General features: G+C 41.7%; 1 protein-coding gene across 1 annotated transcript in view; it reads left to right on the top strand.

The window, feature by feature from the left end:
• The first annotated feature begins 9,161 nt into the window (after positions 1–9,161).
• The window catches only part of LOC120023653 (FERM domain-containing protein 6-like), a 60,226-nt gene continuing 47,921 nt past the window's right edge, over positions 9,162–21,466 (top strand). Inside the window, exon 1 of the mRNA XM_038967703.1 lies at positions 9,162–9,301. The gene's annotated coding sequence lies outside the window, so the exon portion shown is untranslated. The remainder of the gene's footprint in view (positions 9,302–21,466) is intronic.

Raw genomic sequence — 21,466 nt, forward strand, 5'->3', positions numbered from 1 at the left:
TTGCGAATGTTAGACTCCACTCTGTGAGGCAAATCCATCTTCAGATTGAACATGGTGAGATTGTAGACTCCTAAATTGATAGTGAAGTTTGTTTAGGCGATTTTACAGCTAACTAGCTACTTTACATGCTGATGTTGACTTTGTTATTATTGTGTGTAGCTATGTTTGCTATCTAGCTACCTAGCTAGCTAGCTAGTCAGCCAGCCCATAGAGAGAGCGTTGCATTGTGAATTTTGTCGTCGACTTGAGCTGCAACAGATTTCCACAACAATTTTCCACAACAACCGAAAGGTTGCAAGATTGTATCCCCGAGCTGACAAGGTAAAAAATCGGTCATTCTGCCCCTGAACAAGGCAGTTAACCCACTGGTCCTAGGCTGTCATTGAAAATAAGCATTTGTTCTTAACTGACTTGCCTAGTTAAATAAAGGTAAAATAATTGTAATACTGTAAATTAAAGGAATGAGTGGTGTTGGGTGAATTTGTTTTTGTTTAACCCTAATTGCTTCTGTATGTTTCTCTGGATAAGAGTGTCTGCTAATTTACAAAAATGTACATATGTGGTATTTTATTGATGATAAAATACAATCATTTCTCAGTTCAAATGTTAACCTTCACTCCACTTAAATACAGTAAAGCCTTTTATAAACCAAGGTCCCTGGAAATGGCTTTTTCAAATAATACTAATACTAATAACACATACAGTACATTTATAAATAATAATATAAACACTGGCATATACAGTACATTTAATATAACCACAATAAAAACAGGCTGTATTTGTGAAGCTAGATATCATATTTTGTAACTTGCAGCATTATAATAACATCAGTGCTGTGGATGAAGACTAATGACAGCCATATGGATTCTGCAGACAGCAAAGGAAGGAAAAAGGCTTTGGCAAAATTACTAAAATCAATGCCCCTCCCTCCCTCCCTCCCTCCCTCCCTCCCTCCCTCCCTCCCTCCCTCCCTCCCTCCCTCCTTCCCTCCCTCCCTCCCTCCCTCCCTCCCTCCCTCCCTCCCTCCCTCCCTCCCTCCCTCCCTCCCTCCCTCCTTCCCTCCCTCCCTCCCTCCCTCCCTCCCTCCCTCCCTCCCTCCCTCCCTCCCTCCCTCCTTCTTTCTTTCTGCAGGGATCCTCAGACTTTTGTGTGCCTCTGAAGGACATACTGTACAATTCACCGGGGGCTCTACATTATATTATCACCATCCTCAGTTCACATCTCCATCAGATGAAATCTCTTCTTCACATCAATAAATGTATTCTCCCTATTCTTAGGTTGAGCTTATACTGTCATCGTGATACCTACTTAGGGATCCATTAACATATAACCTCTTTGTCCACGTTCCAAACAGCCCCCTATTCCCATAGGGCTCTGGTCAAAAGTAGTGCACTATAAAGTGCACTATAAAGTGCACTATCGATCCTCCTTAGTGACACTGATGACCTGCTCTCAGTCTCATGACTCTGAGTGAACCTGAGTGGATTCAATTCTCCTTGAGTCCATATCTCTGTACTTTGTGACCACCAGTCAGTTGGACAAATGTTTATCGTTTTAGTCGTATAGGACATTCATTATTGTGTCATAATCATGTAACTAGGTAACCTAATAACAACAGAGTAGTTAGCGGAGAGCTGGCCAATCAGATCAAACCTCACCTCCTTAGCTTGCTGTCTCCCCCTCCTCCCCCTTTAATTTACTCCTCCTCCATCCTAATCTCACTCCCCACCTTCACAATAACTGAATTGTTCTGTTTCCCATCACAGTATTGTATAGTGAAACAATTCAGTTTGGGACACAGGCTTGAGTATATTTACATTTTAGTCATTTAGCAGACACTCTTTTCCAGAGAAACTTACAGTAGTGAGTCAGAGAGACTTACAGTAGTGAGTACATACAGTACATTTTCTCCATACTGGTCCCCCGTGGGAATCAAATCCACAACCATGGCACTGCCAGCACCACGCGCCACCCAGTCAAAGGGGATATCATAAGAAAAATGTTACGAGAGATTGCAGAACACACAGCGACTAAAATGTTATTTTAAAATCTATTAGCAAACCCAAACCAAAACAAGGAAAAGCATTATTGGGCTTGTTCTGTAGCTCAGAGACTTCTAAAAGATCTAGATTAACAAGGCTGTTAAAGTTCTGGAGCTCAGAGACTTCTAAAAGATCTAGATTAACAAGGCTGTTAAAGTTCTGGAGCTCAGAGACTTCTAAAAGATCTAGATAAACAAGGCTGTTAAAGTTCTGGAGCTCAGAGACTTCTAAAAGATCTAGATTAACAAGGCTGTTAAAGTTCTGGAGCTCAGAGACTTCTAAAAGATCTAGATAAACAAGGCTGTTAAAGTTCTGGAGCTCAGAGACTTCTAAAAGATCTAGATAAACAAGGCTGTTAAAGTTCTGGAGCTCAGAGACTTCTAAAAGATCTAGATTAACAAGGCTGTTAAAGTTCTGGAGCTCAGAGACTTCTAAAAGATCTAGATAAACAAGGCTGTTAAAGTTCTGGAGCTCAGAGACTTCTAAAAGATCTAGATTAACAAGGCTGTTAAAGTTCTGGAGCTCAGAGACTTCTAAAAGATCTAGATTAACAAGGCTGTTAAAGTTCTGGAGCTCAGAGACTTCTAAAAGATCTAGATTAACAAGGCTGTTAAAGTTCTGGAGCTCAGAGACTTCTAAAAGATCTAGATTAACAAGGCTGTTAAAGTTCTGGAGCTCAGAGACTTCTAAAAGATCTAGATTAACAAGGCTGTTAAAGTTCTGGAGCTTAGAGACTTCTAAAAGATCTAGATAAACCAGGCTGTTAAAGTTCTGGAGCTCAGAGACTTCTAAAAGATCTAGATTAACAAGGCTGTTAAAGTTCTGGAGCTCAGAGACTTCTAAAAGATCTAGATTAACAAGGCTGTTAAAGTTCTGGAGCTCAGAGACTTCTAAAAGATCTAGATAAACAAGGCTGTTAAAGTTCTGGAGCTCAGAGACTTCTAAAAGATCTAGATAAACAAGGCTGTTAAAGTTCTGGAGCTCAGAGACTTCTAAAAGATCTAGATTAACAAGGCTGTTAAAGTTCTGGAGCTCGGAGACTTCTAAAAGATCTAGATTAACAAGGCTGTTAAAGTTCTGGAGCTCAGAGACTTCTAAAAGATCTAGATTAACAAGGCTGTTAAAGTTCTGGAGCTCAGAGACTTCTAAAAGATCTAGATTAACAAGGCTGTTAAAGTTCTGGAGCTCAGAGACTTCTAAAAGATCTAGATAAACCAGGCTGTTAAAGTTCTGGAGCTCAGAGACTTCTAAAAGATCTAGATTAACAAGGCTGTTAAAGTTCTGGAGCTCAGAGACTTCTAAAAGATCTAGATTAACAAGGCTGTTAAAGTTCTGGAGCTCAGAGACTTCTAAAAGATCTAGATAAACAAGGCTGTTAAAGTTCTGGAGCTCAGAGACTTCTAAAAGATCTAGATAAACAAGGCTGTTAAAGTTCTGGAGCTCGGAGACTTCTAAAAGATCTAGATTAACAAGGCTGTTAAAGTTCTGGAGCTCGGAGACTTCTAAAAGATCTAGATTAACAAGGCTGTTAAAGTTCTGGAGCTCAGAGACTTCTAAAAGATCTAGATTAACAAGGCTGTTAAAGTTCTGGAGCTCAGAGACTTCTAAAAGATCTAGATTAACAAGGCTGTTAAAGTTCTGGAGCTCAGAGACTTCTAAAAGATCTAGATAAACCAGGCTGTTAAAGTTCTGGAGCTCAGAGACTTCTAAAAGATCTAGATTAACAAGGCTGTTAAAGTTCTGGAGCTCAGAGACTTCTAAAAGATCTAGATTAACAAGGCTGTTAAAGTTCTGGAGCTCAGAGACTTCTAAAAGATCTAGATTAACAAGGCTGTTAAAGTTCTGGAGCTCAGAGACTTCTAAAAGATCTAGATAAACAAGGCTGTTAAAGTTCTGGAGCTCAGAGTTCTGGTGGTAACGGCTGCATCTCAAATGGTACCCTATTACCTGTACACAGTAGGTAGGTGCCAGGGAATAGTGTGTCATTTAGGACGCCCACGATGTTTGACCTGGCAGCCAGAATTGTGTGGTTTCCTTTTTCTTTCCCTTTTCCTGACCTTGGATTGGTCCAGAGAAGCCAGGAGTGTTAGGCATCATTCTTACATAAGGCCCAGCACTAAAGAGCAGCAATTAGAGAACATCTGCTCGGCTTTCATTTTTATATTCTCCGATTTCAAAGCCAGCTCCCAGGGTTTGGAAAAACAGATGCCTGTTGTTGTCAGAGTAGGAAAGAAGCCATCTCTAAAGCATCCCACTCAAGAATACAGTGTTACATGAAGAGGAATGACTTCAGGCAGGTAGCTTGGTGACTGTTGTTATTCTTAAGGAAAGACTGACTAAGTGAAGATGGAGAGAAAGTATATCTGGTGCTGTGGATTTGGAATGTGTTGTGAGTGATGTACAACAATCATCAAAGACAGATAACATGTCACAACAAGTGTAATGACTATAAAATAATATATACAGATCACATCACCCAACCAGCTCTCTCTTTCTCTCTCTGTCACACACACACACACACACACACACACACACACACACACACACACACACACACACACACACACACACACACACACACACACACACACACACACACACACACACACACACACACACACACACACACACACACACGCCTATGCACCAACATTTCCAAAATACTAAATTATACATGTGTATTGATGTCTCAGTATAGGTGACAGCCACATTTCAATAAGAAGCGGATGTACTGTTGCTCTGAGGTGTGAATACGCAGCATGTCGCTCATTAAAGCTAAAGGCCGAGCTCTGTGCAAGCTCTTTCCATAATGACAGAACCTCCCCCGGGGCAGGGAAAGAGAGGGGGAGTTACCGGGGAAGGAAAGGTGAGAGAGGATGCAGGGGGAGGAATGGGGGAGGGGAGGGACAAAAGAGAGAATGTGAAAGGAGGAGGCAGAGGGGAGGGAAAGGAGTGAGACACAGGGGGGAGACATTTTAATTAGTGGGATTCTGCCACGACAAAAAGCCCACCACCTCTCCCTCTACAGACTCAGCCTGGCTCTGAACAACTGATCAAAAAGCCCACCACCTCTCCCTCTCCCTCCACAGACTCAGCCTGGCTCTGAACAACTAATCAAAAAGCCCACCACCTCTCCCTCCACAGACTCAGCCTGGCTCTGAACAACTAATCAAAAAGCCCACCACCTCTCCCTCCACAGACTCAGCCTGGCTCTGAACAACTAATCAAATCAAGATTTTTTTTTTTTCAGACACTGAAGGAGGCTAGGAGAGGCAGACAGGAGGGGTGGGGTGGAGTAGGGAGGGGAGATGTGTGGTGTCTGTAGCACATTAGTGTGGGGCTCTGGGATGTAATGTGTTTAGCTGGAGAGTCTAATCACTCAGGAGATGTAAGAAAATAAGTGATGTACAGGTAGATGAAGGCTTGAGGAGGAGGATGGTAGCGAACTATATTGTCACTCCTATTTGCCATATATTCAATCTAAGCCTACAGGAAAGTGTGTTCCCTCAGGCCTGGAGGGAAGCAAAAGTCATTCCACTACCCAAGAATAGCAAAACACCCTTTACTGGCTCAAACAGCCGATCAATCAGCCTGCTACCAACCCTTAGTAAACCTTTGGAGAAAAAATTAGTTTGACCAGATACAATGCTATTTCACAGTGCTATTTCACGACAAAGATCGTACTTTTTGGAGAAATGTCCTCTGGTCTGATGAAACAAAACTAGAACTGTTTGGCCATAATGACCATCATTATGTTTGGAGAAAAAAGAGGGAGGCTTGCAAGCCGAAGAACACAATCTCAACCGTGAAGCACGGGGTGGCAGCATCATGTTGTGGGGGTGCTTTGCTGCAGGAGGGACTGGTGTACTTCACAAAATAGATGGCATCATGACGACGGAAAATTATGTGGATATATTGAAGCAACATCAGTCAGGAGGTTAAAGCTTGGTCGCAAATGGGTCTTCCAAATGGACAATGACCCCAAGCATACTTCCAAAGTTGTGGCAAAATGGCTTAAGGACAACAAAGTCAAGGTATTGGAGTGGCCATCACAAAGCCCTGACCACAAGCCCATAGAAAATTTGTAGGCAGAACTGAAAAAGTGTGTGCGAGCAAGGAGGCCTACAAACCTGACTCAGTTACACCAGCTCTGTCAGGAGAAATGGGCCAAAATTCACCCAACTTATTGTGGAAGCCACTGGGAATGTGATGAAAGAAATAGCATCTGAAATATATCATTCTCTCTACTATTATTCTGACATTTCACATTCTTAAAATAAAGTGGTGATCCTAACTGACCTAAGACAGGGAATTTTTACTAGGATTAAATGTCATGAATTGTGAAAAACTGAGTTTAAATGTATTTGGCTACGGTGTATGTAAACTTCCGACTTCAACTGTGTATGGTCAAGTGCCACAATGAGGGACAACTGCAAATTACAGTTGGCCCAGAACAGAGCAGCACGGCTGGCTCTAAAATGTACACAGAGGACTAACATCAATAACGTGCATGTCAATCTCTCCTGGCTCAAAGTGGAGGAGAGATTGACTTCATCACTACTTGACTTTGTGAGAGGTATTGACGTGTTGAAAGTGTTAAGCTATCTGTTCAAATGACTAGCACACAGCTCAGACACCCACGCATACCCCACAAGACATGCCACCAGGGGTCTCTTCACAATTCCCAAGTCCAGAACACATTCCAGGAAACACACAGTACTACATAGAGCCATGACTACATGAAACTATTCCACATTTTGTTGTATGGTGGTATTATACATTTTGTATTGTAAATATTTAGTGGTGTAATAGTGTTATATGATGTATATTTTGTTGTTTGTGTGATGTAACTGTCTTAATGTGTTTGGATGTCAGGAAGAGTAGCTGCTGCCTTGGCAGTTAATGAAGATCCATAACACATACAAATACAAATATAATATCACCATACAACAAAATTACAATGTACTGTGTGTAGAGTGCATGTGCTGTGTGTGTCTTTGTGTGTGTGTGTGCATTGCATTACAGTAAGCCTGTTGTAAAAATCTGTTGAATATGGTAGAAAACAACTGTATTGACAAGGAAAATACAAGTTTTCTCTCTCATCTTGTCACTGGATCCTGTTCTAATGAATTAGCTTGTGTTCCTGACCTGTTACCATCCCTCCCCCTACATAACAGAGTGAGCCTAGTAACCTGAGGAGTTTTGTGGTGGAGACAGACAGGACAGAGATTGGAGATTTGTGATCTATGGGTCCTGGGGTGGATCGTCTCGGTGGCTTTTGTAGTTCTAAGGTCTCAGCTTTTCTACAGTCACATCAAAGCACTGTGACCTGAGCAGAGCCAAGGGGGCTTAGGGAGGCCTTGGAAGGCGTACTTCAATCCATGCCCCTTTAATGTTGGCCACTCTATTTCTCTAAACTGACAGGCAGGCAGTCTGCATTTGATTGGGTCCATAGAAATGTAATTACTAGTACGAGCACTCCCAATAATGTATAAATGAATGGTGGTCTGAGGGGCTTTGCCTGTTCTGGTAATTATATTTCTATGGTTGGTCTGGACCTCAACTCCTAACCCTAATTACAGGTCAACAGAGCAACAACGGCATCACAGTGCATCCCAATCAGAGATCACAGTTCTTCCCAAATGGCACCCTATTCGCTATATAGTGCACTACATACTACCCTATGGGCCCTGGTCGAAATTACTGCACTATATAGGGAATAAGGAGCCATTTGTGATGCAACCCACTCCTTGTTGACAACATTGCAAATGCTTAATCCCATAACTACTGACAGGATGGTATCATACTGGAAAGGGCAAGACAGGGAATGTCTGTATCCCAAATGGCACCTTATTCCCTATATAGTGCACTCGTTTTGACTATAGGTAGATGTTGCAGCTAGGGCTGTGAGATGATTCATAGAATGACTAACTCTATGCCGTGGAAGTATTACACATGCATTGACATACTCCTCGAGGGTTCCTTTTCATCAAACTCAGTCTAAACTCATCCCCAGGCTTTGCACAGAGCTTGGGGAGAATATCTGGTGCATCAGCCTTAACCCAGTTTAGGACACATACAAATACTGTCACATTTATAGATTTATGTTGTTGCATTATTTTCAAACTACGTCTTTGTTTCACCTTAAGAGTCCCCACCATACGGTTCCTAAACTTTGTTTGTGTCCCAAATGTCATCCATTATTCACTATTTAGTGCACTACTTTAAACCAGGGCCCTATCGAGCTCTGGTCAAAAGTAGTGGACTATATAGGGAACAGGGTACAATGTAGGAGGCATGCTGTCTCTGTTCCATATTATTTCTTGACCTGCTGTAAGGGAAGAAGCTCTGGCCTAGCAGGAGAAAGTCTTATAGCCCTCCAGAGCCCTATGTAACAAGAGTAGTAGGGCCACACCATGTCACTTCTCCACAATGGGAAAATACAGACAGACACCTTCTCTCTAAAACCGATCCACTTCTACAATGCTCAGACATGTGTAGTCTGTAGCCTCCTACTCTCCCAAGTGGTAAGCCTACTGTAGTAGAAAGTCTACATTCTGAGAACATTCTGTTATTCTTTGTTGGAAAAGGTATTCTGTTATTTTCTTCTCCCTATCCAAAGCCTATGATTTATACATATAAAACCAAGCGGACCCGTTTATTGTACGAAACTCTAAACCTATAGGGCGTAAATGTCCCTAGGCTGAACCCGCTTCCTAAGAATGGGTATTCTAAGCGCCGCTACTATTTCCCTCTTCACTGCCACCAGGCTTCCAAAATACTGCTGCACTGCTACAGTCGGGAATGGGACGGGAGGAATGGAATGACAGGCAGCCGTTGGCGATACCAACTATTGGTCGTTGAGGGGTATCAGTACGTTCTATATAGTATTTTTCAAAAGAGCAACGGAATATCTGTATGATAATGTTTGGATTATTATAATTAACATGAATTTAAGGATATTTTCACTGAAGAACATTTGGTATTAAAACAAACACTAAATGATGTAAAATCTATGCGAACCCCCGCCATCCGTGATTTGAAGCCGTCTTTCCAGCAATTGCACATGTAATCCTAGGCTACTTGTTACTGATCAAAGTCATATAAATGTGGCGCTCGACGAAGCAGCCCCGTTTATATTTAAAACTTTAGCCTGCATTTGCTGACGATAAATTGGATATACTAAAGCGTTTGGATACAACTTCATCGGATAACTATTTTTGTTTTAAAGGAGTTAGGATTCGTTTTTCTCACGAAAGGTAAGTTTATTTCAAAGGCTGCATTTTACATCTCTCCTTTCGTTCTTTGTCATTTCTCTTGCCACTCATTTAACTGATCCACCTCATCTGCGCGCATGGACGAAGTTATTATTGTCCTGCTATTACAACATTTCTAAACTATATTAGGCTACACGAATGGTATAAAATGTATTCAATCGTTCTATGTTTACAATATATGTTTTCAAACAGTATTTAAAACTGATTAAAGTTTGGTCAACGGTTGGTTGTTCAAAACCGGACCCGATCAATTCCTGTGCCTACAATTTAGCTAGCGATGCTGTCAGAATGTTGCCGCTATCCGTTATAAGGCAACATTACGAACTTGAGACAGAGATGCATTTTGTTGCAACAATGTATCGATCTTTCTTACTATAATGGGTGATGTTTATTCTACATTTTGTGAGCACTAATTTGACCCTCTCATCGTTATTTAATGCATCTGGCTCATCGACGTATTGCTTTTTATATGACCCTCCCCTCACTGTTTCGTTCCAATGCATTTACATACACCAGCTAGTGCAGTATTTGTTATCATTACAGTTGGCTATAGTCGTTCTTTCCATAAAAAAGACTGGCACCAAGTTTACTGTAGGATGCGGTCTCTCGTGTCAAATGCCATCTGGAAGTGGTATATATTATTTCTTGTAAGTCAAACCTAATAACAGCAGCCAGCGTGCCCAATTTGCGATTAAGTTGCGCATTACTAAATGTCTTCCCTAGAACATCATCACTGTTCCATTTTGGAAGGGGTCACACTTTTTTTGACTTCTTATTTTAGGCTTCCTGTCCTCTGGAATGGAATCTGGCATTCTATTATAACCATGCTATAATACTGTTCTGGAATGAAATGACTCTGCACGGAGAGACATGTAGGCTATTGGAGTGGAGACTATAGAAATCGAATAGAAGATTAGAAATAGGTATAGAAGGATACAACTAGCATAGAACTAGGAAATTTGGTAGAAGAGAGGTGTGTGTGTGTCCAGCCTGGTCTCATAACCTAGACGTAACATAGTAAATATACATTTGGGAAACTGAAATTAGAAGCCGGATGTGGAGGTCCAGGGCTGGTGTGGATACATGTGTTCTGCGGTTGTGAGGCTAGTTGGACGTACTGCCAAATGATCTAAAACGACGGAGGCGGTTTGTGGTAGAGAAATGGACATTCAATTATCTGGCAACAGCTCTGGTGGACATTCCTGCAGTCAGCATGTCAATTGCATGCTCCCTCAAAACTTGAGACATCTGTGGTATTGTTTGTTGTGTGACAAAACGGCACATTTTAGTGGCCTTTTATTGTCCCCAGCACAAGTTGCACCTGTGTAATGACCATGCTGTTTAATCAGCTTCTTGATATGCCACACCTGTCAGGTGGATAGATTATCTTCGCAAAGGAGAAATGCTCACTAACAGGGATGTAAACAAATTAGTGCACAACATTTGATAGAAATAAGCTTTTTGTGCATATGGAACATTTCTGGGATCTTTTATTTCAGCTCATGAAACATGGGACCAACACTTTACATGTTGTGTTTTATATTTTGGTTCAGTATATAATACGAATTGTAATTCGTAACATATCATAAGATACAGGTGATGGATATCCACAAATTCATACATACCATGCGGAACAACATATCATACTAAATGGATTGTCTCGGATTTACATACAGAATAATAGGAAATGCTCTGAGACCAGGTTGCAGCAGGCCTATATGTTTGCTTGTTGGGACCTTTCTTCTGTTTGCTTCAGTATTCAGGAATGCCAACAATTCCCTCCCTGTGGCTTTCCTTCCATTTAATTTCTATCATGGACAAGAGGCAGGGGAAATCTCCACACGTTTTATTCTGAACTTAAGACATACAATTACTTTGTGCAGATGATATCATCATATCTTCATATATAACTCAATTTAACATACTGTATAACTCCTTTCCATATTTCGAACTGAATATCTGTGTGATTGAATTACCTGGAAAATAAGTGTGCCCTTGTAGGCTAATCCAATAACCCAATGGTAGTTACCTCCACACAATTATGCCTAATAGTTTAAGGAGTACTAGTGAAGCTATAGTTTATGCCTTAGTTGCTCTACCTGGTTTGGGATCAGTTGTAATCCTAGGCTTAATGGTTGACAGAATCTGGTAGCTTGGTGGATAGGCATGCAGCCCCCTAAAGGCCTTTGCAGACTGTACGTCGGATTCAGTCTTTTACGATCATCACGTCACTGTGCGATGTAACTAAATTAAAATCTTGATATCAACCTGACCAGATTGTATGATTCGCTTCAGTTCTGTCGTCACATTCTGCGATTAGCTTGAGAGGCTACGTCAGCCGATGTAGGCTACGTCCTCTGCAGCGGTGTATCTGATCTGCCAATGTGCCAGCACCAGCAGCGCTTACCTCTCTATGCTTATGCACGAGTGAAGCGAGTTTGTAAAAACTGAAAGTATGCATAGTTTTCACATACAAAATGTATACATCTAAACTCAGAATCAAATACGCTTCCCCAAAATGGCAATAATAATGTAGTAGAACATTTTATTTTGATTGGTCATTTTGTGCATTTTTTAAAATCCTATCAGGTAGCCTGATTTCAGATGTATCATGTAAACAACATTATTAGGGAAATCGCTCTTATTGCACAGCATGAAAACGTTTAAATCAAACTACAGTATTATATTATTCACACTATTCACACTATTCACACTCCGTGCCGACCATGTTCCTATTGGTCAGTCACCGGGATCGGCTTGTAACACCAGCCGATGAACGGGCCAAGACGTAGACCCTGTCACGCTGAACGAGCCAAGACGTCCGACAATCGTTTACGGCCTACGAATTTGCCCACAACGTGGACATTTTGTCATATTAAAAGCCATATTAAAGACCGTAGAGATCGAGACACATAGATCGTAAAGAGACAGAGACACAGTAGAGACAGTAAAGTAGATGGTGCTGTGTCTGTCGGGACAGGAATGAAGTCTCCACTGCCTGAGCAGGAAACAAAATGACATGTTTTAAGTAGGCCTCCCGAGTGGCTCTGCATCACAGTGCTAGAGGCGTCACTACAGATCCGGGTTCGATCCCGGACTGTGTCGCGACCGCGAGACCCATGAGGTGGTGCACAATTGGCCCAGCGTCGTCCGGGTTAGGGGAAGGATTGGCCTGGCTGGGATGTCCTTGTCCCATCGCGCTCTAGTAACTCCTTGTGGCGGCCGGGCGCAGTGCACGCTGACTTCGGTCGCCAGCTGTATGGTGTTTCCTCCGACACATTGGTGCAGCTGGTTTCAGAGTTAAGCGAGCAGTGTGTCAAGAAACAGTGCGGCTTGGCGGGGTCGTGTTTCGGAGAATGCATGGCTCGACCTTCGCCTCTCCCGAGTCCGTACAGGAGTTGCAGCGATGGGACAAGACTGGTTATCACGAAATTGGGGAGAAAAGGGGTAAAAAGTACCAACAAAAATATTTAAACAAATATATATATATTTATTATTATTTATGTAAGTAGGTCTTTCCGGGACAGACCTTTTTTCCTCTGAGCAGCTGTTTTGCTGTTTCTCTTGAACCTATTTGTTTCTGCCCGTGCCCAAGTCATCCTACCTAGTTTGGTGACACTCTGTGTGAGGGAGCATCCTGCCTTTATGTTTTGAATTATTGATCCTGGGTCACTCTATCCTCCTGAGGATCTTCAGTTTGGAGTTACACTTGCTGTTTGGTTTTATGTGTAAAACCTGACTGATTCACTGACTCCTCCTCCTCCACACCAAAGACCATAACCTCAGGGCTCTCTCTCTCTTTCACTGCTGCTGTCGCAATCTATTCTGCAGTGATAACCAGAAAAACATAGTTCTGGGTGCTGGAACTGGAGCTTGCTAAGCTGCCTGACGTACAGACTCTTGCATTAAATTCAAAGGGCTTTATTGGCATGGGAAACATATGTTTATGTAACAGTATAACTTTAGTCCGTCCCCTCGCCCCGACCCGGGCGCGAAACAGGGACCCTCTGCACACATCAACAACAGTCACCCACGAAGCATCGTTACCCATCGCTCCACAAAAGCCGCGGCCCTTGCAGAGTAAGGGGAACCACTACTTCAAGGTCTCAGAGCAAGTGACGTCACCGATTGAAAGGCTATTAGCGCGCACCACCGCTACCTAGCTAGCCATTTCACATCCGTGACATTTACATTACCAAAGCAAGTGAAATAGACAAAAAAGAAAAGGGAAAATAAACAATGAACAGTAAATATTACACACACAAGTAAAAAAAAATATGTATAGACATTTCAAATGTTATTGACAGTGTTGTAACAATGTACAAATAGTTAAAATATGAAAGGGAAAATAAATACCGTTAAATAAAGGTTGTATTTACTATGGTGTTGGCGCTCCACTGGTTTCTCTTTTCTTGTGGCAACAGGTCACACATCTTGCTGCTGTGACTGCACACTGTGGTATTCCACCCAACAGATAGGGGAGTTTATCAAGATTGGATTTGTTTTGAAATTCTTTGTGGGTCTGTGTAATCTGAGGGAAATATGTGTTTCTAATATGGTCATACATTGGGCAGGAGGTTAGGAAGTGCAGCTCAGTTACCACATCATTTTGTGGGCAGTCTGCACATAGCCCGTCTTCTCTTGAGAGCCAGGTCTGCCTACGGCGTCTCTCTCAATAGCAAGGCTATGCTCACTGAGTCAAAGCTTTCCTTAATTTGGGGTCAGTCACAGTACACAGTAGCAGAATACCTGACCATTATCTGTTTAGAGCCAAATAGCGTTCTAGTTTGCTTAGTTTTTTTGTTGATTCTTTCCAATGTGTCAAGTAATTATCTTTTTGTTTTTCTCATGATTTGGTTGGGTCTGATTATGTTGCTGTCCTGTTTATCTCTCTGTATGTGTGGGCTTTGTTATGGAACTTATTGTAGAATTGCTATTTTCTGGATTTTGATAATTTTGTTATCCTCTGCATGCATTATTTGGTGTTTTACGTTGAACACGGATGCTTTTGTAGAATTTTGCATGCAGAGTCTCAATTTGGTTGTTGAGTGGACCCCAGACCTCACAACCATAAAGGGTAATGGGTTATATAACCCGATTCAAGTATTTTAAGCCAGATCCTAATTGGGATGTCAAATTTTATGTTCGTTTTGATGTCATAGAAGGCCCTTCTTGCCTTGTCTCTCAGATCGTTCACAGCTTTGTGGAAGTTACCTGTGGTGCTGATGTTTAGGCCGAGGTAGGTATATTTTTTTGTGTACTCGAGGGCAGAAGTGTCTAGGTGGAATTTGTATTTATGGCAACTGGACTTTTTTTTTTAGAACACCATTTCTGTCTTCCTGAGATTAAACCTCTTGAGCCTATGGGGGCGCCATTTCGACTTTGTAAAAATGAGTTCCCAAATTAAACTGCCTCGTACTCAATTCTTGCTCGTACAATATGCATATTATTATTACTATTGGATAGAAAACACTCTCTAGTTTCTAAAACCGTTTGAATTATTTCTCTGAGTGAAACAGAACTCATTCTGCAGCACATTTCCTGTCAGGGAGTGAGATTTCAGAAATCGAGGTCCCTGTTCTGAGGTCAGTTTATAAGTCCCCATGTAAGCCATCGGGCTACATGCACTGCATACGTCTTCCTCTAGATGTCAGTAAGCGGGGAGAATTTGAATGGAGTGGATTGCGCAATCTGGGACCCTATATAAGACCGTGGAACGGAAGTACCGTCCTTTTCAACGGTGCGCCTGGCGCAAGAAGACATCACAATGGCGTCCTGCAAACGCTTTCGTTTTAGTAGTTCTATATCTCCGGTCATGTTTTTATTCGTTATAGGTGTTAAAGACATCATAAGGTAGTTAATTTAAACCGACTTATAGCAGTTTATAGCGATTTTCTGGGATTTCTTTGTCATGCGCTTTCACGAGTTGGACACCTCTCCAGTGGGTGGCTGTCGTTAGCTGCTATTTCGACAGGAGAAGAGGACATCTTTCAACCAAAAGACGATTGTTCTGGAGAAAGGACACCTTGCCCAAGATTCTGATGGAAGCTCAGCTAATAGTAAGCAGTCTTTATGCTGTTAATTCGTACTTATGTTGACAAATGTCAAATAATAATTCCGCCATGAATTATGGTGCGGTCTCGCTTTAGCGCACGCTGTATTGCGCAGTAACGTTAATTTTAAAAATCTAACAGCGATTGCATTAAGAACTAATTTATCTTTCATTTGCTGTCCAACTTGTATTTTTTAGTCAAGTTTATGAATAGTTTTCGATTAGAATAGGTGCCTCTCCAAGATGGCGCCGGACAGATTGCTTGAAGTTTTGGCCACTAATCACATTGTATAACCACGATTTGTGCTGCTAAATATGCACATTTTCGAACAAACTCTATATGCATTGTGTAATATGATGTTATAGGACTGTCATCTGAAGAATTCTGAGAAGGTTAGTGAAAAAATTAATATCTTTTGGTGGTTTATACGTTATCGCTATGTTTGGCTTGAATCAATGCTGTTGTGATGTTTGCTATTGTGGTAAGCTAATATAACGCTATATTGTGTTTTCGCTGTAAAACACTTAGAAAATCTGAAATATTGTCTGGATTCACAAGATCTGTGTCTTTCAATTGCTGTACGCTGTGTATTTTTAAGAAATGTTTTATGATGAGTAATTAGGTAATACATGTTGCTCTCTGTAGTTATTCTAGTCGCTTTGGTGAGAGTTGTGATGGTGGCTGCAATGGTAAACTATGATTTATACCTGAAATATGCACATTTTTCTAACAAAACATATGCTATACAATAAATATGTTATCAGACTGTCATCTGATGAAGTTGTTTCTTGGTTAGTGGCTATTTATATCTTTATTTGGTCGAATTTGTGATAGCTACTGATGGAGTAAAAAACTGGTGGAGTAAAAAAAGTGGTGTCTTTTGCTAACGTGGTTAGCTAATAGATTTACATATTGTGTCTTCCCTGTAAAACATTTTAAAAATCAGAAATGATGGCTGGATTCACAAGATGTGTATCTTTCATCTGGTGTCTTGGACTTGTGATTTAATGATATTTAGATGCTAGTATTTACTTGTGACGCTATGCAAGGCTATGCTAGTCAGCTTTTTTACTGATGGGGGTGCTCCCGGATCCGGGTTTGGGAGGAATTAGAGGTTAACGGTCAGGGCCCAGGTCTGACAGAATCTGTGCAGAAGATCTAGGTGCTGGTGCAGGCCCTCCTTGGTTGGGGTACAGAAGCACCAGATCATCTGCAAACAGTAGACATTTCACTTCAGAGTCTACTAGGGTGAGGCCGGGCGCTGCAGACTGTTCTAGTGCACCACACACCTTTTTTTTATGCGGTAACGTCAATTTTTCAACCATTTAGGAATAAGTAAAGACTTTGATTTCTGGGTCAAACAGATGGAAAATGGGTCTTAGAAAACCTCTCTCAGAAAAAGTCTTAAGTTATTGGATATACATAAAAACACAATGTTGAATTGAAGACCCTTGCCAACTAATATCAACACTAACATTTCGTTTGGATACATTTTTCTGCATTCTGTAAATTTAAGAAACATTGCCTTGTGCCTTGAAATTCTGTTACCAAAACCCACATCTTGAATATATTGTCTAATTTCTCTCCCTCATGAGGAGAGGGATAATGAAAGTTCACAAAGTAACAAGTAAAGGTAGGCCTATCAATTAGTATTTTTACTGATATCAATTTTGTTTATGAATTATTAAGTGTTTAAAACTCGAAATTCCATTACAAAATCGGTAACAGAATTTCTGCAGTTGAATTGGCTACAATGAGAGGTCATAGTAGTCACAAACCAAAGTTAGGTTCTGTAGAGTAAAGAAAAGTATAGTACTGTACAGTACAGCACACGAGTTCAAATCAAATCAAATTGGTCACATACACATGGTTAGCAGATGTTATTGCGAGTGTAGTGAAATGCTTGTGCTTCTAGTGCAGCAATATCTAACAAGTAATATCTAACAATTCCACAACAAATACCTAATACACACAAATCTAAGTAAAGGAATTGAATAATAATATATAAATATATGGATGAGCAATGACAGAGTGGCATAGGCTAAGATGCAATAGATGTCATATGTATATACTGTATTTTATACCATGAGTAATGCAATATATGTAAACATTATTAAAGTGACTAGTGTTCCATTTATTAAAGTGGCCAATGATTTCAAGTTGAGTACATTATAATGGACTACACTCTTCTGTGTTTTGCTGTACTATACTGAACTCTACTGTGCTGTACTTTGATGTCCAAACTTGTGAAACGATAGACTTTGTTAGCAGTTGATGTTACTCTTTAATAACACAGACCCCAAAGCAAATTAGGGAAAGGAAAATGGATTTATTCTTATTCAAATAGGACGAATCATGCGGGGAGGTAGATGTTCATGCTCCCCTGTGTTCAGTGATTCTCTCCTGTGGTTCTCTGCCGAACAAAGGGACAGGATGTAGTTTATAACCCAGCCCTAGCCTGTGGTTGACCAATTAGAATTCTTTGCAATAAAACTGGGCCAATGGCCAAATACCAAGTATCCTGTTTCAGACTCAATATATAGACAAATTCCCCCCATGTCTCTGCATTAATCCCCTGTTACAGAAAATCCACAATTTCCCTTGATCGTTAGTACTTTATTGACCTCTCGTCCTCTGTCTCTGCGTTATCTTCGAAATATTCTTAACTTCTATGATTGGTTCAGATTTGGTCTGGGCCATCCAAATTTGGTCTTGTTTAGGGTCAGAGCTCATTAACATAATAGCCAGGTGTGTAGAATAATACCCAAAAATACAAAGGAGGATTTAGCATATTTATATTTGTGTATCTATTTAGGATACATCACCATGAAGAGAATGACATTCATATCCATCATTATGCATTTATTTGTTGTATAGGTCAGGAGCCCATGATGCAATTCCTTTATCGCAATTCCGTTACCGCGTGTAAATCCACTTCAATGATCAAAATAGATGTTTTCAATGTGTCATAGCTGACACCCCATTCTTTCTGCAGACATCGTTGAATCTTAATTCGGAGCGGATATTTACATTTTTGGAAAACGTGGGAACAAAAAACTGAGGGGGGATTTTACAGAAATTCTGTTACCAAACGTGGCATCTGCACTGTTCTTCCAGAAAATGTGTTTTTGTAAAGTTGTCATTTTGTTGTATAGTTTGTTCACCTTTGAAATCAATGGTTTTTGTTTGGCATACAGTGCATTTGGAAAGTATTCAGACCCCTTTTCCACATTTTGTTATGTTACAGCCTTATTCTAAAATGGATTAAATGTTTTTTCCCTCATCAATCTACACACAATACCCCAATGACAAAGCAAAAACAGTATTTAGACCCTTTGCTATGAGACTCGAAATTGAGCTCGGGTGCATCCTGTTTCGTTTGATCATCCTTGATGTTTCTACAACTTGATTAGAGTCCACCTGTGGTAAATTCAATTGATTGGACATGATTTGGAAAGGCACACACCTGTCTATATAAGGTCTCACAGTTGACAGTGCATGTCAGAGCAAAAACCAAGCCACGAGGTCGAAGGAATTGTCCATAGAGCTCCGAGACAGGATTGTGTCGAGGCACAGATTTGGGGAAGGGTACGAAAAATGTCTGCAGCATAGAAAGTCCCCAAGAACACAGTGGCCTCCATCATTCTTAAATGGAGGAAGTTTGTAACCACCAAGACTCTTCCTAGAGCTGGCCGCTGTGAGCAATCGGGGGAGAAGGGCCTTGGTCAGGGAGGTGACCAAGAACCCGATGGTTACTCTGACAGAGCTCCAGAGTTCCTCTGTGGAGATGGGAGAACCTTCCAGAAAGACAACCGTTTCTGCAGCACTTCACCAGTCAGGCATTTATTGTAGTGGCCAGATGGAAGCCACTCCTCAGTAAAAGGCACATGACAGCCCACTTTGAGTTTGCCAAAAGGCACCTAAAGGACTCTGACCATGAGAAACAAGATTCTCTGGATGAAACCCAGATTGAACTCTTTGGCCTGAATGCCAAGCATTACATCTGGAGGAAACCTGGCACCATCCCTATGGTGAAGCATAGTGGTGGCAGCATCATACTGTGGGAATGTTTTTCCACGGCAGGGACTGGGAGACTAGTCAGGATCGAGTGAAAGATGAACGGAGCAAAGTACAGAGTTCCTTGATGAAAATCTGCTCCAGAGCGCTCAGGACCTCAGACTGAGGCGAAGGTTCACCTTCCAACAGGACAATGATCCTAAGCACACAGCCAAGACAACGCAGGAGTGTCTTCGTGAGAAGTCTCTGAATGTCCTTGAGCGGCTAAGCCAGAGCCCGGACTTGAACCTGGAGAGACCTGAAAATAGCTGTGCAGCGACGCTCCCCATCCAACCTGACAGAGCTTGAGAAGATCTGCAGAGAGGAATGGGAGAAAGTCCCCAATTACAGGTGTGCCAAGCTTATAGCGTCATACCCAAGAAGACTCGAGGCTGTAATTGCTGCCAAAGGTGCTTCCACAATGTACTGAGTAAAGGGTCCAAATACTTATGTAAAATTGCAAAAATGTCTAAACCTGTTTTTGCTTTGTCATAATGGGGTGTAGATTGATGAAAAAAACTACAATTTAATCAATTTTAGAATAAGGCTGTAACGTAACAAAATATGGAAAAAGTCATGGGGTCTGAATGCTTTCCGAATGCACTGGCCATTTTAAGTCTGTTACTTGTCCTACACTATATAAGTAATATGGCGCTATTTGGGGGACAGCCCATGAGTATACTTTACCCTTTAGTCATATCTTATCCGTGAACTGTGTTCCTGGAGTTGAAAGTGTCTGAGGACAATATGGCACAGTAACGTAAGACTGATGGCACCATGTTATCATCATTGAAACAGAGAGATACTCTCCCTCCCCTTCTGCCTGTCTTTTATGTCCAACTCCTCGAAGGTTGGTTCACACACACACACACACACACACACACACACACACACACACACACACACACACACACACACACACACACACACACACACACACACACACACACACACACACACACACACACACACACACACACACACACATATTTTAACTCTTATTTTCTTAAAACTGCATATTTGGTTAAGGGCTTGTAAGTAAGCATTTCACGGTAAGATCTATACCTTGTATTCAGCGTATGTGACAAATCAAATGTGATTTTACTCACTCGAACCTCCCTCTCATTTTAAAGTTGTCAAACAGAAAGAAGCCGTTGGCTAGCTCCCATTTCACCAACAGTAACAGTAACTCTATTCTTTATCCAACACTGTGGTCAGATTCCTCCTCCTAGTGTCCATTAGTGAAATCTACCATCAGGACTAAAGGGAAATATGTCACTCCATCCTTCCTGCAGTTGTCTGTTTCCCTTATTGGATTGCTTTCCCCTACCAGTCATACTTAAAGCGGTGCTAGACTACCAGTCATACTTGGTCTCCTTCTAGAGTTGGCGCTTACAGCGTTGCTGGACTACCAGTCATACTTGGTCTCCTTCTAGAGTTGGCGCTTACAGCGTTGCTGGAGTACCAGCGGTGCTAGACTACCAGCGGTGCTAGACTACCAGCGGTGCTAGACTACCAACGGTGCTAGACTACCAGCGGTGCTAGACTACCAACGGTGCTAGACTACCAGCGGTGCTAGACTACCGGCGTTGCTAGACTACCGGCGGTGCTAGACTACCGGCGGTGCTAGACTACCGGCGGTGCTAGACTACCAACGATGCTAGACTACCGGCGGTGCTAGACTACCGGCGGTGCTAGACTACCAGCGGTGCTGGACTACCAGCGGTGCTAGACTACCAGCGGTGCTAGACTACCAGCGGTGCTAGTCTACCAGCGTAGTCGGTGCTAGTATAACGTCAATTCAAGAATGTTGACTGGAGTGATTTAACCTCCCTGAAGATAAAATAGGTTTGCATCCAAAATGGCACACTTCCCTACTTTTGTGTGCTACTTTTGACCAGAGCCCATAGGAAATAGTGTGTCATTTGGGACGCTGCCATAGTGTCTCACATCACGTTCAACTCACTGGGAGTATCCCAGGCTTCTATTGACTGTGGTTGTAAACATGATCTTGAGAACCAGGGGAGTATCCCAGGCT

This window comes from Salvelinus namaycush, chromosome 28 (genome assembly GCF_016432855.1).
Source record: "Salvelinus namaycush isolate Seneca chromosome 28, SaNama_1.0, whole genome shotgun sequence".
Classification (NCBI taxonomy): domain Eukaryota; kingdom Metazoa; phylum Chordata; class Actinopteri; order Salmoniformes; family Salmonidae; genus Salvelinus; species Salvelinus namaycush.